The sequence below is a fragment of the Macaca thibetana genome, chromosome 15 (genome assembly GCF_024542745.1).
Source record: "Macaca thibetana thibetana isolate TM-01 chromosome 15, ASM2454274v1, whole genome shotgun sequence".
Lineage (NCBI taxonomy): Eukaryota > Metazoa > Chordata > Mammalia > Primates > Cercopithecidae > Macaca > Macaca thibetana.
Window position 1 is genome coordinate 40319530 of NC_065592.1, and position 16159 is coordinate 40335688.

The following is a 16159-nucleotide window of genomic DNA, read 5'->3' on the forward strand; positions in this document are numbered from 1 at the left end:
AGAGTGAGCTGGTGGACTTCGGCAGAAGGCAGGGGTAGGTGCCAGCATGAGCTTCCTTCCTAAGATTTGTTCTTTGTGAACTGACTGGTAAAGCCACTTTGTTTTCTCATGCTCATAGCTTTTTGTTTTTGGTCTGTAGTTTCCAGCATCCACATTTCCTCCACTTTTCGGAAAGGGTATATTTTCCATCTCCCACCTTTTCATATTCTTTGTGTGTGTTTCAGGCGTGCTGACTGTATTTCTGCAGTCACACCTGTGTGTCCTTTTAGTCCCTCACATAGTTGCCTGGGTTAGATGACATGCATAGAAGTGAATATTGCTTCTCAAGAGCAACTTTCCTAGACACCCCCAACTTCACCTCTAATCTAAAGTGAGTCCTCAGTACAATCTCAAGTCATCTCTTCCTTTTTTCACTCCTCTTAACACAATTTGTGCTGATATAATCATGTGATTATTTGTAACGCCGTGTCTCCCACTGAGCTACAACCTGCATGAAGATGGGACCTTGGCATTTTTGTTCTTGTTCTCTGTGGTGTTTGCAGTGCCTGGCACATATTAGGCACTAATATTTGTTGACTGAGTGAATGAATGCATTGATTTAATGTAACTAGATACTCTTAATGTCACTTTACTTATCATGACATAAAGTCCATCTTTTTTTCCTTGTTTTAGTTGACACATAATAACTATACATACTTATGAGACGGTAATATTTTGATACATGTATACAATGTGTAATGATCAAAGGAGGATAAGATAATTAGCATATTAATCACCTTGAACATTTCTCATTTCTTTGTGTTATGAACATTCAAAATCCTCTCCAAGCTTTTTGAAAAGGTACACTAAATTATTTTAGCCATATTCACCCCACAGTGCTATAGAACACTAAAATGTATTCCTCCCATCTAGCTGTAACTTTGCCTACTGTGTTTGAGTGATGAGACTGTTTCCCTTGGTAGGTTCTCAGACACTCTCTAGGATGTTTGGGTTCTCAGGGTCACGTGCTCCTCGGCTGGGCACCATGGTCTTGGCTCACTGCCCAGTCTTCAGGGTTTAGGCAGCAGAGATACACCCTTAAGTAACCTGGTGGGGGATCCATCACACTACGTAGGGGAACACACCTTTTGTGGCGGTAGGGTAGGGGGATGTTTTGCAGTTTGCTTTTTTTAATGTACAAGACCAATATCTAATTGTACAGTATTGCTCCTGAGTTGTTTATTAATCAAAAATGAGTTCATGAGTGTATTGGTTTTCTATTGCTGCTGTAACAAGTTACTGCAAGCTTGGTGACTTAAAACCACATACACGCATTCTCTTACAGCTCTGGAGGTCAGAAATCTGAAAATCAGTTGCACTGGACCAACACCAAGGTGTCAGCAGGGCTCTGCTCCCTCTGAAGTGTCTTGGGGAGAATCTATTTCCTTGCCTTCTCCAGCTCCTAGTGGCAGATTGTATTCCTTGGCTTTTGACTTTTCCAAAGCCAAAAGCGTAATTTCAGCTTTGGTTGGGTCACATCTTGCTTCGGTTGACACATTGTTATATTGCCGTCTTCTGTGTCATCTTCTCTGTGTCATCATCTTAGAGGGACATCTTTGATCATACTTAGAGCCCATCTGGATAAGCCAAGATAGTCTTTCCATTATAACACCCTTAACTTAATCACATCTGCAAAGTCCCTTTTGCCATATAAACTAACATTCACAGTGTCCAGGGATTAGGGCCTTGATATCTTTGGGAACTATTATTCAACCTACTGCAATAAGAAAACTGAGTTTTAACTTTTATGTGGTAAGGAAGTTTAGGCAAGAGAATAATTATATAACATCGATAAATAAGGCCGGGCGTAGTGGCTCATGCCTGTAATCCTAGCACTTTGGGAGGCTGAGGCGAGTGGATCACCTGAGGTCAGGAGTTCAAGACCAGCCTGGCCAACATGGTGAAACTCTACTAAAAACATAAAAAATTAGCTGGGTGTGGTGGCATGTCTGAATCCCAGCTACTTGGGAGGCTGAGGCAGGAGAATCACTTGAACCCAGCAGGTGGAGTTTGTAGTGAGCCGAGATCGTGCCATTGCACTCCAGCCTGGGTGACAAGAGTGAGACTCTGTCTCATGCACACACACAAAAGATAAATAAACCAGATAAGTGGTTTATATATTTTAGAATATTAATAGTGGTTTTCTGTGGTTGGATAGTGATCTTTACTTGCTTCTCAATTCTTCTCACCTGTATTTTCTTTTTCCCCCCAGTCTTTAGAACCTGTGAATCTCATCTGTATTTTTCTAAAATTTATACGATAAACAGGTAGTTTATTTATAATGCGAAAAAAAGGAAAACTTTTACTTTTTAAAACAGAGTCAGAGTCAAAAGATCAATCTCTCTTTAATTAAAATATGACCTAGAGCTAAGACAAAACTTAATCTATGTATGTTAGAGAAGGAAGGGATAGAGGTTATTTATGGAGTACATTTTTTGTTTTTAAATGTAATTACACCACTTATAAGCACATTTTGTTTTCTTTTGTCTATTTAATTAGAAAAACACTTTGGAGGAGATAATTGTCTCTAATTATTTTTATTTTTAATTTTTAAGGTTTTTTAGGAAGATAATGTCAACATTAGGAAATAATATTTTTTCCTTCCAATATTTATAACTCTTTTTTTCCTTTTCTTTACTTATTACATGGGGAAGCAGTTCCAGAATAATTTTGAATAATAGTGGCAATACTGGGAAGATTTATCTTACTTTTTTATTTACTGAGAATATTTCTAGTATTTCATCATAATATCTGAAATTGTATATATTAGAAAGATAAATAGTATTTTAAAGTTGAATAATTTTTTTAATTTACAAGAAATCTTTAAAATCAGGAATAAATATGTAATTTTATTAATTACTTATCATCATCTATTAAGCTGATCTTATGGGTATTTTTTTCTCTCTTGGCCTGTTGGTAGAATAAATTACCTTACTAGATTTCCTAGGTTAAATCTTACTTGGGCATAGATTATTGTTCTTTCTTTTTTTTTATTTACATAAATGTATAGAATACCAGTGTAATTTTGTTACATGGATATATTGCATAGTGGTGAAGTCAGGGCTTTTAGTGTATCCATCACTGGAATAATATACATTGTACACCTTAAGTAAATTCTCATCATCCACTCCCCTTTCATTCCCTACCCTTCTGAGTCTCCAGAGTCTTTTATTCCTTATTCTGTGTCCATATGTTCATGTCATTTAGCTCCAGCTTGTAGGTGAGAATATGCAGTACTTGTTTTTCTGTGTCTAAGTTGTTTCACTTATGATATTGGCCTCTAGCTACCTTCACGTTGCTACAAAAGACATTATTTCATTCTTTTTTATGACTGAATAGTATTCCATGTTCTATCTATCCATCTCACATTTTCTTTATCCAATCATCTGTTAAGGGACATTTAGGGTGACTCCATATCTTTGCTATTGTGAATAGTGCTGTGATAAACATATGAGTGCAGGTATCTTTTTGATATAATTATTCCTATAATATTGTATTTTGTTTATAAGTATGTTCTTTAGAATTTTTTAAATCCATGTTCATAAATACTTTTGTTCCACAGGCTTTTTAAAATGTATGCATCCTTCTGCTCCCTCTTGCATGGGGGCCAGTGATACACAGTCTTGACTTTTGCTGATTTGTGCCACTCAATTGTATTTAGGGGCTCCTGGAGATAACTTGTCACCTAGTTTTGTTGTAAATGTGTTTTATAGATTTTGGTTTTGCCATCTAGTTACTCTGTTTTTATGTGGCAATTCGGGAGTACCTAAAAACCATCTTACCACTGTTGTTTCCATCTTCCCAGAATTCCCCCCTCACTTACTTACACATTAGAAACTTGGACATTTAATCTTTTTATTCCTTTATCTTTACCATACTATTTTATATTTATTTATTTATTTATTAAAGTTTATTCTATTCTTTTTCTAGATTTTATTTTTATTTATTTATTTATTTATTTTTGAAATGGAGTTTCATTCTTGTCACCCAGGCTGGAGTGCAGTGGTGCGATCTTGGCTAACTGCAACCTCCAATTCCTGGATTCAAGTGATTCTCTTACCTCTGCCTCCCGAGTTGCTGTGATTACAGGCATGCACCACTATGCCCAGCTAATTTTTGTATGTTTGGTAGAGATGGGTTTCACCATGTTGGCCAGGCTGGTCTCAGACTCCTGACCTGAGGTGATCCACCAAACTCGGCCTCCCAAAGTGCTGGGATTACAGGCGTGAGCCACTGTGCCAGGCCTTTTTCTAGATTTTAGATAACAGATTCATTCATTGATATCTTTCTTATTTAATATTGAAATATTTATGACTATACACTTTTCTGAAAATAGTTTGGGTATTTTTTATGTATTTTAATGTAGACATTAAAATTTTTTATTTAAAATTATTTGCAATTATAATTTAGAGCTCTGTAACAATTGTTTTTTAGAGTAATTTTTTAAAATTTCTAAGTGGTTGGACTTTTCTTTCTAACTTTGGTTATTAATTTATAATTTTGTTACATTACATTCAGGGATATAGCTTGTGAAACTTTGGTTTTAGGACTTTGAATTTTTCTCTGTATCCTACTCTATAATAAATTATTGTAAATAGCTTATAGGTCTTGGAAAAGAAGTATATTTTCTGATTGTTCATATTAAATTGTACAATTTTATAAGTTTGTACATTAAATCAATGTTAATAAATTAATCACCTTTATATCTTTCTTTCTCTTTCTTTCTTCTTTCTTCTTTCTTTCTTTCTTTTCTTTCTTTCTTTCTTTCTTTTCTTTCTTTCTTTCTTTCTTTCTTTCTTTCTTTCTTTCTTTCTTTCTTTCTTTCTTTCTTTCTTCTCCTTCCTTCCTTCCTTCCTTCCTTCCTTCCTTCCTTCCTTCCTTCCTTCCTTCCTTCCTTCCATCCTTCCTTCCTTTCTTTTTTGATGGGGCCTCACTATGTTTCCCAGGCTGGAATACAGTGGCTACTCAGAGGTGTGATCCTAGCTTACTGTGCTCTCCAACTCCTGGCCTCAAGCAATCCTCCTGCCTCAGCTTCCTGAGTAGCTGGGACTACAGGTGCATGCCACTGTATCCAGCTTCTTTAAAAAAAATTTTTAAATAAATTTTATATATTTAATGTATACAACAAGATGTTATGGAATACGTATAGATAGTAAAAAGGTTAGTACAGTGAAGCAAATGAACATATTTATCAATCATCTCACATAGCTACTCATTGTTATACGTTTTTGTGGCAAGAGCAGCTAAAATATACTCTTTTGGCATGAATCTGAAATACAGTATAATTTTGTTACCTATAGTCTTCATGTTGCATATTAGATCTCTAGACTTGTTCATCCTATGTATCTGCTACTTTGTATCCTCTGACCTACATCTTTCCATTTCCTCCTACCACCCCACCCCTTGTAACCACTGTTTTGTCTTCTATCTCTGTATATTTGATTTTTTTTTTAAGATTCCACATATAACTGAGATCTTGCAAATTATTTTTCTTTCTGTGTCTGGCTTATTTCACTTAGCATAATATCTTCCAGACTCATCTATCTTATGGGGAATGGCAAGATCTCATTATTTTTTTATGCCTGAATAATATTCAATTGTATATATACAGGTTGAATATCCCTCATCTGAAATGCTTGGGACAAGAAATGTTTTGGATTTCAGATTTTTTTCACATTTTGGAACATTTGCCTATACATGAACAAGATATCTTGAGTATGGGACTCAAGTCTAAATACACATTCATTTATGTTTCATATACACTGTATATACCTAGGTGTATTAGTCCATTCTTGCATTGCTATAAAGAAATACCTGAGACTGAGTAACGTGTAAGAAAAGAGGTTTAATTGGCTCATGGTTCTGCAAGCTGTGTAATGACATCTGCTTCTGGGGAGGCCTCGAGAAGCTTCCAATTACAGTGAAAGGTGAAGCAGGAGCAGGCACTTCACATGGCAAAAGCAGGAATGACAGAGAGAGAGTGAGAGAGAGAATGAGATACAGAGAGAGAGTGAGTGAGAGAGTGAGAGAGAACGTGCCACGCACTTTTAAATGACCAAATCTTGCGAGAACTCACTATCATGAAGACAGCACCAGGCTGTGAGGAATCTGCTCCCATGATCCAAACACCTCCTGCTAGGTCCCACCTCCAGCACTGGGGATTACAATTCAGCATGAGATTTGGGCAGGGACAAATATCCAAACTCTATCATTAGACTAAAAGTAATTTTATACAATATTTAAACTAATATATATGATCCATCACATGAGGTCAGGTGTGGAATTTTCCACTTATGGTGTCAGGTCAGTGCTCAAAAAGTTTTGAATTTTGGAGCATTTTTTATTTCAGATTTTGAATTAGGGATGCTTAACCATATACTACAGTTTCTTTATTCATTTGTTCATTGTTGGACACTTAGGTTGTTTCTATATCTTGGCTACTGTGGATAATCCTACAATAAACATGGAGAAAGAAATTATATTTTCTGTTTGTTAATATCAAATGCATTTTATAAATTTGTTCATTAAATCAATTATTAATCAGCATCTTTACATCTTTGCTTACTTTTTTATCTGTCAAAGACAGATTTGTTAGCATTTTTGAATATGATCACATTTCTGTTATTTTTCTCTTTGTATTTCTGACAATTTTTGCTTTACATGTGTTAATGCAATATTGACATATAAATGTTCATTAAAATGATATTTTCATTGTAAATTACACCTTTTGCCAATATAAACGATGAACTTGTGCATTTGCCTGGTAATCGGTATTATCTGGAAATAATATTGATATTTTGCTTTACGTTTATATACACTTATTCTATGTTCTGTCACTTATGTATATTTTTGTGTTGATTTGTTTTAAGGTGTATGTATTTGGTAAACAAAGCAAAACAAAATAAAACAAACAAAAAAAAACCAAATAGAAGACAGTAAAACATTATCTTTCCTTCCCTTCCTGAAGTCAAGGAATTTCATACCCCCTAAACCCATCTTTTATTTCTGGGTTCTATTCTTCAATCTTATTATGGATGTCACTTTTGGTTTTAATCCAGATTTTTATTGTAAGATATTTTTATACTACATGAGTCTCCTAAATAATGATGAATAATAATTAATCAAATTACTGTTGATTAATTAATTAAACAACTACTCGGACACTGTATAAAGGACTGGGCAAGTATCTATGAAGTAGATACACACTGTCCCTGATCATATTCTGAACTTGATAATTCAGTAGGTGATAGAGACAAGTAAGCAGACAATGATAGTATTTCATCCAGTAGCCTGAGTGCTGTGATTGAGGGATGTTATGAAGGTGCTGTAGGGGGGACCTAGGAGGGATTCTACCCTGCTTTTGGTGAGTCAAAAAAGACATTTTTAATACTCATAACTTTTAATTAGAAGACAAGATGACTTCACATGTTTTTTCATTTCCTTTACTTAGAAACCAAGAAATCCTCTAGATTTCTTCTGAATTCTTTCTTCATGAGTAAATCTATAGAAACGGTGGAAGGTTTGGAACATTTTTATGAGGCCCTACTATTTTATAGCCATTGTGCCCAGTGTTTTACATTAGTCATTATCTTTCAAATCCCCTAACAGCCCTATCTGCCCATTTCACAGATGAAAAAATGGAGACTCAGAAAGGCTTGGTAATTTGCCTCTGGTTGCATGACTTGACAATGGTTCCCATCCAAGCCTGGCCAGCCTGAGTGCCCTTGATCTTTCCATCCTAAAATGCTCAGACTGAGAGTTTGAGTCTTGGGGGGTTCCCATTTTTGGAAGAGAGCACCCCCTACTTGGCTGCATCGATTATGGTATAGAAGGTCGTCTGTCTTCCTGGGAGGTGTATGCATGTGAAGGGGAATGGTAACAAGATTCTTCCTCTTTTATTTTCTTTCTCTTTCTTTCTCTCTCCTTCCTTCCTTCCTTCCTTCCTTCCTTCCTTCCTTCCTTCCTTCCTTCCTTCCTTTCCTTTCCTTCCTTCCTTCCTTCCTTCCTTCCTTCCTTCCTTCCTTCCTTCCTTCCTTCTTTCTTTCTTTCTTTCTTTCTTTCTTTCTTTCTTTCTTTCTTTCTTTCTTTCTTTCTTTCTTTCTTTCTTTCTTTCTTTCTTTCTTTCTTTCTTCTCACTCTGTCACCCAGGCTACAGTGGAGTGTAGTGGCGCGATCTCGGCTCACTGCAACCTCTGCCTCCAGGGTTCAAGCCATTCTCCTGCGTCAGCCTCCCAAGTAGCTGGGACTACAGGCATGCACCACCATGCCCACCTAATTTTTGTATTTTTAGTAGAGACGGGGTTTCATCATCTTGGCTAGGCTGGTCTTGAACTGACCTCAAGTGATCCGCCCACCTCAGCCTCCCAAAGTGCTGGGATTATAGGCATGAACCACCGCACCCGGCCAATTCTTCCTATTTTCTATTGCCTGGGTCTCACTGAATTCATTACAAGAAAAATAGATTGTTGCGTTTTTTAAAAACTGAATTTCCCATTATTCTGAGAATTGGTGGGAGAGTTTCATTCCTTTCTTCCCCACTTTTCAGACTACTGACATTGGTTTGAAGTCATTCCTCTTTGGAATAATTTTCTTATCTGTTTCATTCTCAGATGCATTTTTGAGTCTCAAGGAAAAAGTATTTCCTTGAGACTCTTCACTGTGACTTCCGGGTGGGTTGGGGGAGACCCTTTACATCATGTACTATTGCTCCCCACCTCCAGTAGGAAGGAAAACAGGACCACAACAGAAATCTTCCCTTCTGGTTGCACAATGGCCTGGCTGACTTCTGTATATCTGCTCTCCTCCTCGGCCCCCACCACCCCACCAGAAATTTTCCTTTGTGTTGCCGCAGAAAATTTCCTGTTCGTTCATTTCTTTGTCTTCAGAAAAGCTGGTTTTTAACCCTGCCTGGATTCTACTCTTTCTTTTTCTTTCTTTCTTTCTTTTTCCTTTTGGAGACGGAGTCTCGCTCTGTCGCCCAGGCTGAGTGTAGTGGCACGATCTTGGCTCACTGCAAGCTCCGCCTCCTGGGTTCACGCCATTCTCCTGCCTCAGCCTCCAGAATAGCTGGGACTACAGGCGCCCGCCACCACACCCAGCTAATTTTTTTTTTTTTTTTAAGTGGAGACGAGATTTCACCGTGTTAACCAGGATGGTCCTGATCTCCTGACCTCGTGATCCATCCGCCTCAGCCTCCCAAAGTGCTGAGATTACAGGTGTGAGCCACCCCACCCGGCCAGATACTACTCCTTCTTTGCTATTATTCATGTTAACCTAACCTGAGGGCTTACTAGTAATTATAATGAGTCCAACAGGGATTTCACCTTCCCTCCTTTGGTAAACATTACCCTGGGGATAAACATTGCACCTCTCTCTCTCCCTGTGTCTCTCTTTCTCTCTCCACTATAGACCAGTACCTTTGCCATGAGTTGATAGGCAGCGGTAGTGTCTTAGGAAGAATATGAGCATCCTCCTTCCCGGGGCCATTGTTCAAAAAGTCTTTCTAGGATAATTGACCTTTGAGTTCAGGTCAGAGTTGAAGGGTGAATTGTGAAGACAAAAGGGATAGGGAGTTGGGTGAGCAGCACAGGGCGGCAGGCAGGGAGCAATGGAGTGTATGTCAGACCAAGGCTGTTTTTGCCCCCACGGGGTTGTTGTTGGGACTTGTGAGGAATAGGGAACATTCATCTCCGCAATGAGTAACCCTGTGCCTGGCATCTTTGTGTCCATGGGATAATTGTAATTTGTGTGAAATTTTACTCCTAGAATTTCTGAAATGAAACACTCTCTTTTCGGAGGAATCGTCCATTCACTCGTTTAACAAACCTTCATCAGATCTCTGTCACAGACCCTCCAGAGTCAGGCTTGGCTATGACAGGAGGCCTGGCTTTTGTCGTCTGGGGCTGAGACTCCACTGTGTAGCAATTTGCTCCTCATATACTGACAGCCTTGCCTACATAGCAGGGGAGGCTTGTTGATCAGAAGCAAGAATCTTCAATTCCTTTTACCAAAGACCCTGTGGTTGAAACAATCGCTGGGTCAGTCCCGAAGGAGTAGGCTGCCCAGCAGGATCATGCCTTGGCCTGGTTGGGTAGATTCCATTGCTGCCCCTGGAGGATAGTGAACCCAAAGGCTGTTTCTTCAGAGGCTGTACTCTCAGGCGGCGTGGGGAACAGGTGACAACTAACAAATGCACTAAAGGGTCGCAGGTGCTACAATGAAGGCTGTGGAGAGTGAGTGAGGCACAAAGAGAGGAGGGCAGGTCTGTCTGGAATGACCAGGAAGGTAGCACCTTTTAGGCACTTAAACTTTACCCCAATCTAATGTCATGTCACTATCATGTCTCTATTCACGTAGAGTAGAGATCGTATCTTTGTACATTAGTTCATCATGTGCAGGCACCTTTTGGATCCATTTTTCTCATTTGAATGATTACAGTAGGCATTTTACAGATGGTGAAGCAGACACTGAGATGTCAGGTAATGTGCTGAGATCTGCACAGCCAGAACACAGCAGAGATGGGACTGAAGTGCAAGGCTTCTGACTGCCAGCCTTATCTTTTTGACCACTTGAAGGATGAAGTGCTTTTGATTTGGGGGCTTGCTCTGCCCGTGATGGTTCTTTCATTTATCCCTGCCTTCTGCAATCTAGGCACCGTGCTTGGCTCTGCAGACACAGCTAGACTTCATTCATGTGGTTGGGGCCTCAAGGGGTTGGCACACTCATCAACAACCACCCCGTACAGAGGGCTCCATGCCGTGAGAAGGGTATGCAGGCTGCTGGAGGACTGCAGCAGGCAAGGAGCAAAGGGGACAGCTTCCAGCTACATGATGGCGGGGCTGAGCTCTTCCCCTGGGCTCCGTGAATCACTGGGCAGAAGCACAGTATCTTCTGGGTATCAGATCTCCCCTCAGCTTCAGTCCTTCCTCAAACCCATCCTATTCCCACTGGGCAGTAGGTGTCCGTGCTGCTCACAGCCACTCTCTGCCCAGGTCCTCTGAGGCTGCCCTTTGAGTCTCTATTCTGGTGGAAAACACTGTCTAAAGAGTATCTAAAATTTCAGAATCTGACCCTGGGCAAGGTACTCAACCACTCTACGCCTCTGTGTCCTCTCTATAAGGAAATATTACCAGCATCTCATGTGCCTAAATGCACGAAAACACATAAAAGGCATAGCCCAGAGGCTAGCATATAGCTATCCCCAGAAAGAAGATAAAGCATTAATGAGAGGTCCCGAGAATCACTTAAGGAACCTGTTAAATATGCGAGTTTCCAGGCCCACTCTTAAGGACTCTAAGTTGTAATAGTTAATAATTACCTGGGTCTTACTACGTCCCAGGAGGGCATTGTTTCTAAGTAGTTTTCACAATTTAACTCAGTCACTCTTCCCAACAACCCTACAAGGTAGGTAGGATAATGAGGCTCATTTTACATGCCAGAAAACAGAGGCTCAACTAGATGAGGCAATCTGTCTGAGTCCACACAGCTAGAAAGAGGTGGTATCAGGATTTGAAGCCAGTTGGTCTGACTCTAGGGCCTATGTGCTGACCCTCCGCACTGCACTACTTATGAGGGCCCAGTGATCTGCGGCTGAGGGGTCTGCATTTGTCCCCACAAGTGCCTGACAACAGTTAACGCAGAGGCTTCTGGAGTGGAAGTTGAGAGCTCCATTTGGCCTTGCCTGGAGCTTGCAGACATCTTTTCTTCCTACACCCTTTCCTGTGCTTCTGCCCCATTTTGTGGTGTAGTCTTTGGGGTTTCTAGCTGATCACTTCCATCCTGGTATTTCCCTTTGGAGTGAAATCCTTTCTGTTTACCTGTGGAAGGATCCTACCTTGTACACCTGAGCGAGAAGTCAGGAGGGAGGGTGGAGGGCCCCCTAAAGTCTCTCCATCCCAGAGAACTGCTTCTTGATGGAAGAAGCTGGACTTTCTTCTGAGAGTGACTCTTGCAGGATTGTGACCAAAGTGTTATTTGTGGATTTATTTTCCTGGGATACACTAGGATACCCTTTGCTCTTGGGGCTTGGCTTATATACATATACAACCCAGGTAGGGAATGAAAGAGGGTTTCAGAGTGCTGCCAAGTCCCTTGGAAACCTGAATTTAGACACAACTGAGAAAGGTTGATCAAAGTCCTCTGTCTGATTATATCTCTGCCCCATTTAAAGTCTATTAATAGTTTCTGATTGCCTTGGGGGTAGAGTCCAAAAGTCTTAAGGAGACCTCTAGAGTTCTACATAAATTGGCTGTACCTACTTCTTCAGCTTCCATTTGTTCATTCTCTGCTTATTCAAGGTCCTCTGGTCACACTCACCTTCTTTCTAGTCCTGGGATGTGCTGGGCTCCTTCTTACTGCTGGGTCTTTGTGTACCAGCTTACTTCCCCTCTAGGTATTGGTGCAAACATCACTCAGGACAGTGTCTCCTAACCCTCCAGGACAGGGTGGTCCCCCTGTCACAGCATCCCACACTTTTGCTACACAGCACTTAGCACACTGTTATGTGGGTAATTATTTGTTTGACATCTGACTTTCCACATTAGATAGTCAGTTCTATGAAGGCATGACCTACATCTGCCTTGCAGAATTCTGTATTTCCAGTGCTTAGCTTGGTGCTGTGCACAGCATGGGTGCTCAGAGAATATCTGTGGAATGTATGAGTCACCAGGAGGTCAGGGGGCCTGGAGGTTCTTCAGAACTTGGTGAAAGGGACTGAGAGGGCAGCTGGAGGCATGTGATGTTCTGATGCTGCTGTGGAGGCTTGCATCCAGGGATCTTCAATAATTTCCTCAAAAAGAACTACACAGAAGCATAACAGTGAGGGCAGGGGAAAACCTGGGAACTAGGAAGCCAGCCCCCTTCCAAGAATGTGTTTTTATAAGAAGGTTTCAGAACAGCAAATGTCTATCCCAAGAAAGAGAAATTTACTTCTCAGTAGAACTAGGTAGCCTGCTGGTACTTGTTATACTGTGATGGCCAGGGCTGCAAGAAAACTTAGACATGTCTAATTTCCATAGATGTTGAGCCCAAAATTCAGAGAGGCAAAGCAGTTTATCCAAGGGTACACAGCTAGCTGTGAACCACAATCAGATCTCCCAGACCAATTCTCATTTCATTACAACACGCTGCACTTTGATTTAGGGCCACTGTTGGAGATAAAAAGAAATCATTAGAAAATGAATGTTTCCTGAAATATCACCTGCAATTTATTGCACTCAGAATTTCACACTGATAAATAACCTCTTTCTCATTAACATGCAGGCTTCCTACAATTAGCACTCTCATTTGCACTATGTAAACAGCTTCTAACTGTGCCTTTTACCTCTTTGTTCAAACAAAGATTTCTGTTAGCAAAGAAACAAGAAGGAAATTAGTAGCAGGTGAGAGCTTATTTTTAATTATATTGAGATTGACTGTTGTTCTCCAAATCTTCTCTAATTCTCCCAAGATATTTATTTGCAGACCCGAGTTTTCAATCTATTAAAGCAGCAGTCATTTCTGATCTTTATTTACTAAATGAAAATACAAATGGCAGCAGTGGATTTCTGGCTTGGTGCCAGGGGAAGCGGTGTTGGGGGATGGTGCTGGATCAAGTGTGGATCTGAGAAGCCTAGTAATCAAGGTGAAGTATTAAACTTAGAAGATGTTGAAGAGCAACGATGTTGGCATATGATGAGCTTAGAGTCTCCAAATCAAAGCTTTCTCAGTGATAACTACCAACTTCTACCTGTAGTGAAGTTTAGGTTCTTTAGCAGAAAGATTTTAGTTTGTCTCCAAGGATGAGAAACTTTTTGCCTGTCAGTGGTGAAGGGACTGGCTTGGAGCATCTTTTGGTCAGAACATTTCTAAGATTATCTATTGCAACGTCTCACCAAGGGCAAGGATCCATTTCGAAAAATCTGACAACTGATATTCTAGCAGCTCACCGTTTCGCTTGTTAATGTCCTCCTTTCTGAAATTCCTGTACCCCTGAATTGACATCTTGTCTCCAGCAATGTTGGTTCACATACTGGGAAATGCACATTGAAGGAAACCTTTCCCCCTTTTACATGACAATCCTATGTCATTATCTGCATCGGAAGACAGGGCTATGTCCCTTGAGTCTGCTCTAGTCTATGTGTGCAAAGTTCCTTTAACTACTTTTAATGTGACATGGTTTCCAGGCCCCTATGACTCTACTTGGCTTCTTTTGGACACACTACAGGTCTGAAAGCCCTCCTGCAGTGAGCTGTCAAGAATCGAATACAATGCTTCAAGTACTGTCTGATCAGTACAAAATCAAGGTAAACCTAAACACTATCTTCTTCCCAGCTGGGGACCCCACCCTGCCCACTGTTTTCCTGTAAGATTTCCCCTATTTAGGGAACAAAATATAATACTCTAGACTCAGTAAAAAAAATCTACCTCTTTTCCCTAGGAACAGGAAAGCCAACTTACATGATGGATTGGTTATCACATTTGAATGTATTTTATTTAGTTTTTCTGAGCTATTTCCATTAGTTGTTAAACGATTTGCATTTTAGAAAATGTTTCATTCTACAAAGCACTTTCACAGTAACTGCAAAAGAAAGACAAGGTTAAGGTTGTCACTCTCATTTCACAAATGAGAAAACTAGACCTCAGGAGGTAATGACTTATCTAATGCCATAGAGAGTTAGGGTTCAAACCCTAGTTCTCTGGCTGAAGGCCAGGCCTGTTTTCACTATACCAGAGAGATATACCACTATGTCTCTCCTTAACAGATAATTGAATTGAGAGGGAAACACTTCATTTCTGGGTTAGCTGAACAAGGCCCCAATTCTTCTACTCTGTCAAGTTTAGCATCCCTTCTGGGTTCTTCATCCTATGTCATTTGTCCAATGAGGCAGGTTGATGGGAGCCCCATCATTGGTGTGGAGCTGTGAAATGCAAGATTCAGCCACATTTGTAAGTTGAATAGAGAAGGTGATCTTCTGAGGTTTAAGGTAGAGCTTGAATTTGAATTATTCACATTGCACTAATTTGGAATTTGTGCTCTGGCTACTTCTAGTGACTTAATCAGAGGTTACATTTTTTTAAAATGCTTAATGAAAGGACCCAATAATAGAAAGAGAAACAAGTATACTTAGAAATCTAAGCCAGGAAGAGTTACTATTAGCTTTTGGTTTCCTGGTGTTCAAGGCAAGAATGGAAACATAATGGGTTACCTATCTCTCTTTTTCTTATAAAAGGAAGCAAATTAGTGAGAAGTGACACCAACACCAACTGGAATCTATCACTTTCATGATTATTTTGTTTTTCACTTTCATGATTATATAAACAATTCTGAACAGCATAATGATCCATGACTTCCATCACATTTTCCAAACTGTTGGATATTTCATTCAGAAGGTCTGGACTGTGTTCTGAGAACCTGCACTTTGAAACTGCTCCCTGGATGCTTTTAGTGATCAACCAGATGAGGGAACTACTGTGTTAGAACAACACCTAGGGACGCTTGTTAAAAATGCAGATTTCTGGCTCTTCTCCAGAGGTCCATGTGCCTGGGATTCTTAGCCTGGCTGGGAGTTTGATCAGAGCAGTGGCTTGTTAGCTAATAATTGGAGCTCTCAGGTAAGGGCTAGGAGGCAGTAGATGTTCTTCATAAAGGCAAGGAGCAGTAATGATATTTTCATCTGACATTTAGAGATGTGGATTTGTAATCTCACCAAGACAGAGGATCACTCCTCCTTTACATGGGCCAGCCGGGGTTACCAATAGGCATGGCCCAAACATCCCTTATTTAGGTAATAGTTTTGATTCTGATCAGTTGCTCAAGGCATTTGCAGCCCAAGGGTTTGACAGCACAAGGCAAAAAGAAACACTTTTGTCCAGGAAGATTTTGAAGGAGGGTCTTGTCAATCATCTGACTGCTGACAAAAAAAGTTGAACATGGCTTCAGTGCAGTGTCTGATTCTGTGTAATACTGCAGTTACAAGGTCCCTCTGTACAGCTCAATGTACCTCCACATAACTCAATAAATTCACTCTTTAAGAGTTATTTAATATTGTGCATCTGAATGCTGAAGAGTGTCTGCACATTAGAATTAATGTCAGTCTTAGACATGATAAATATGATTCTAGTGGCTCCTCTGAGAAGCTTC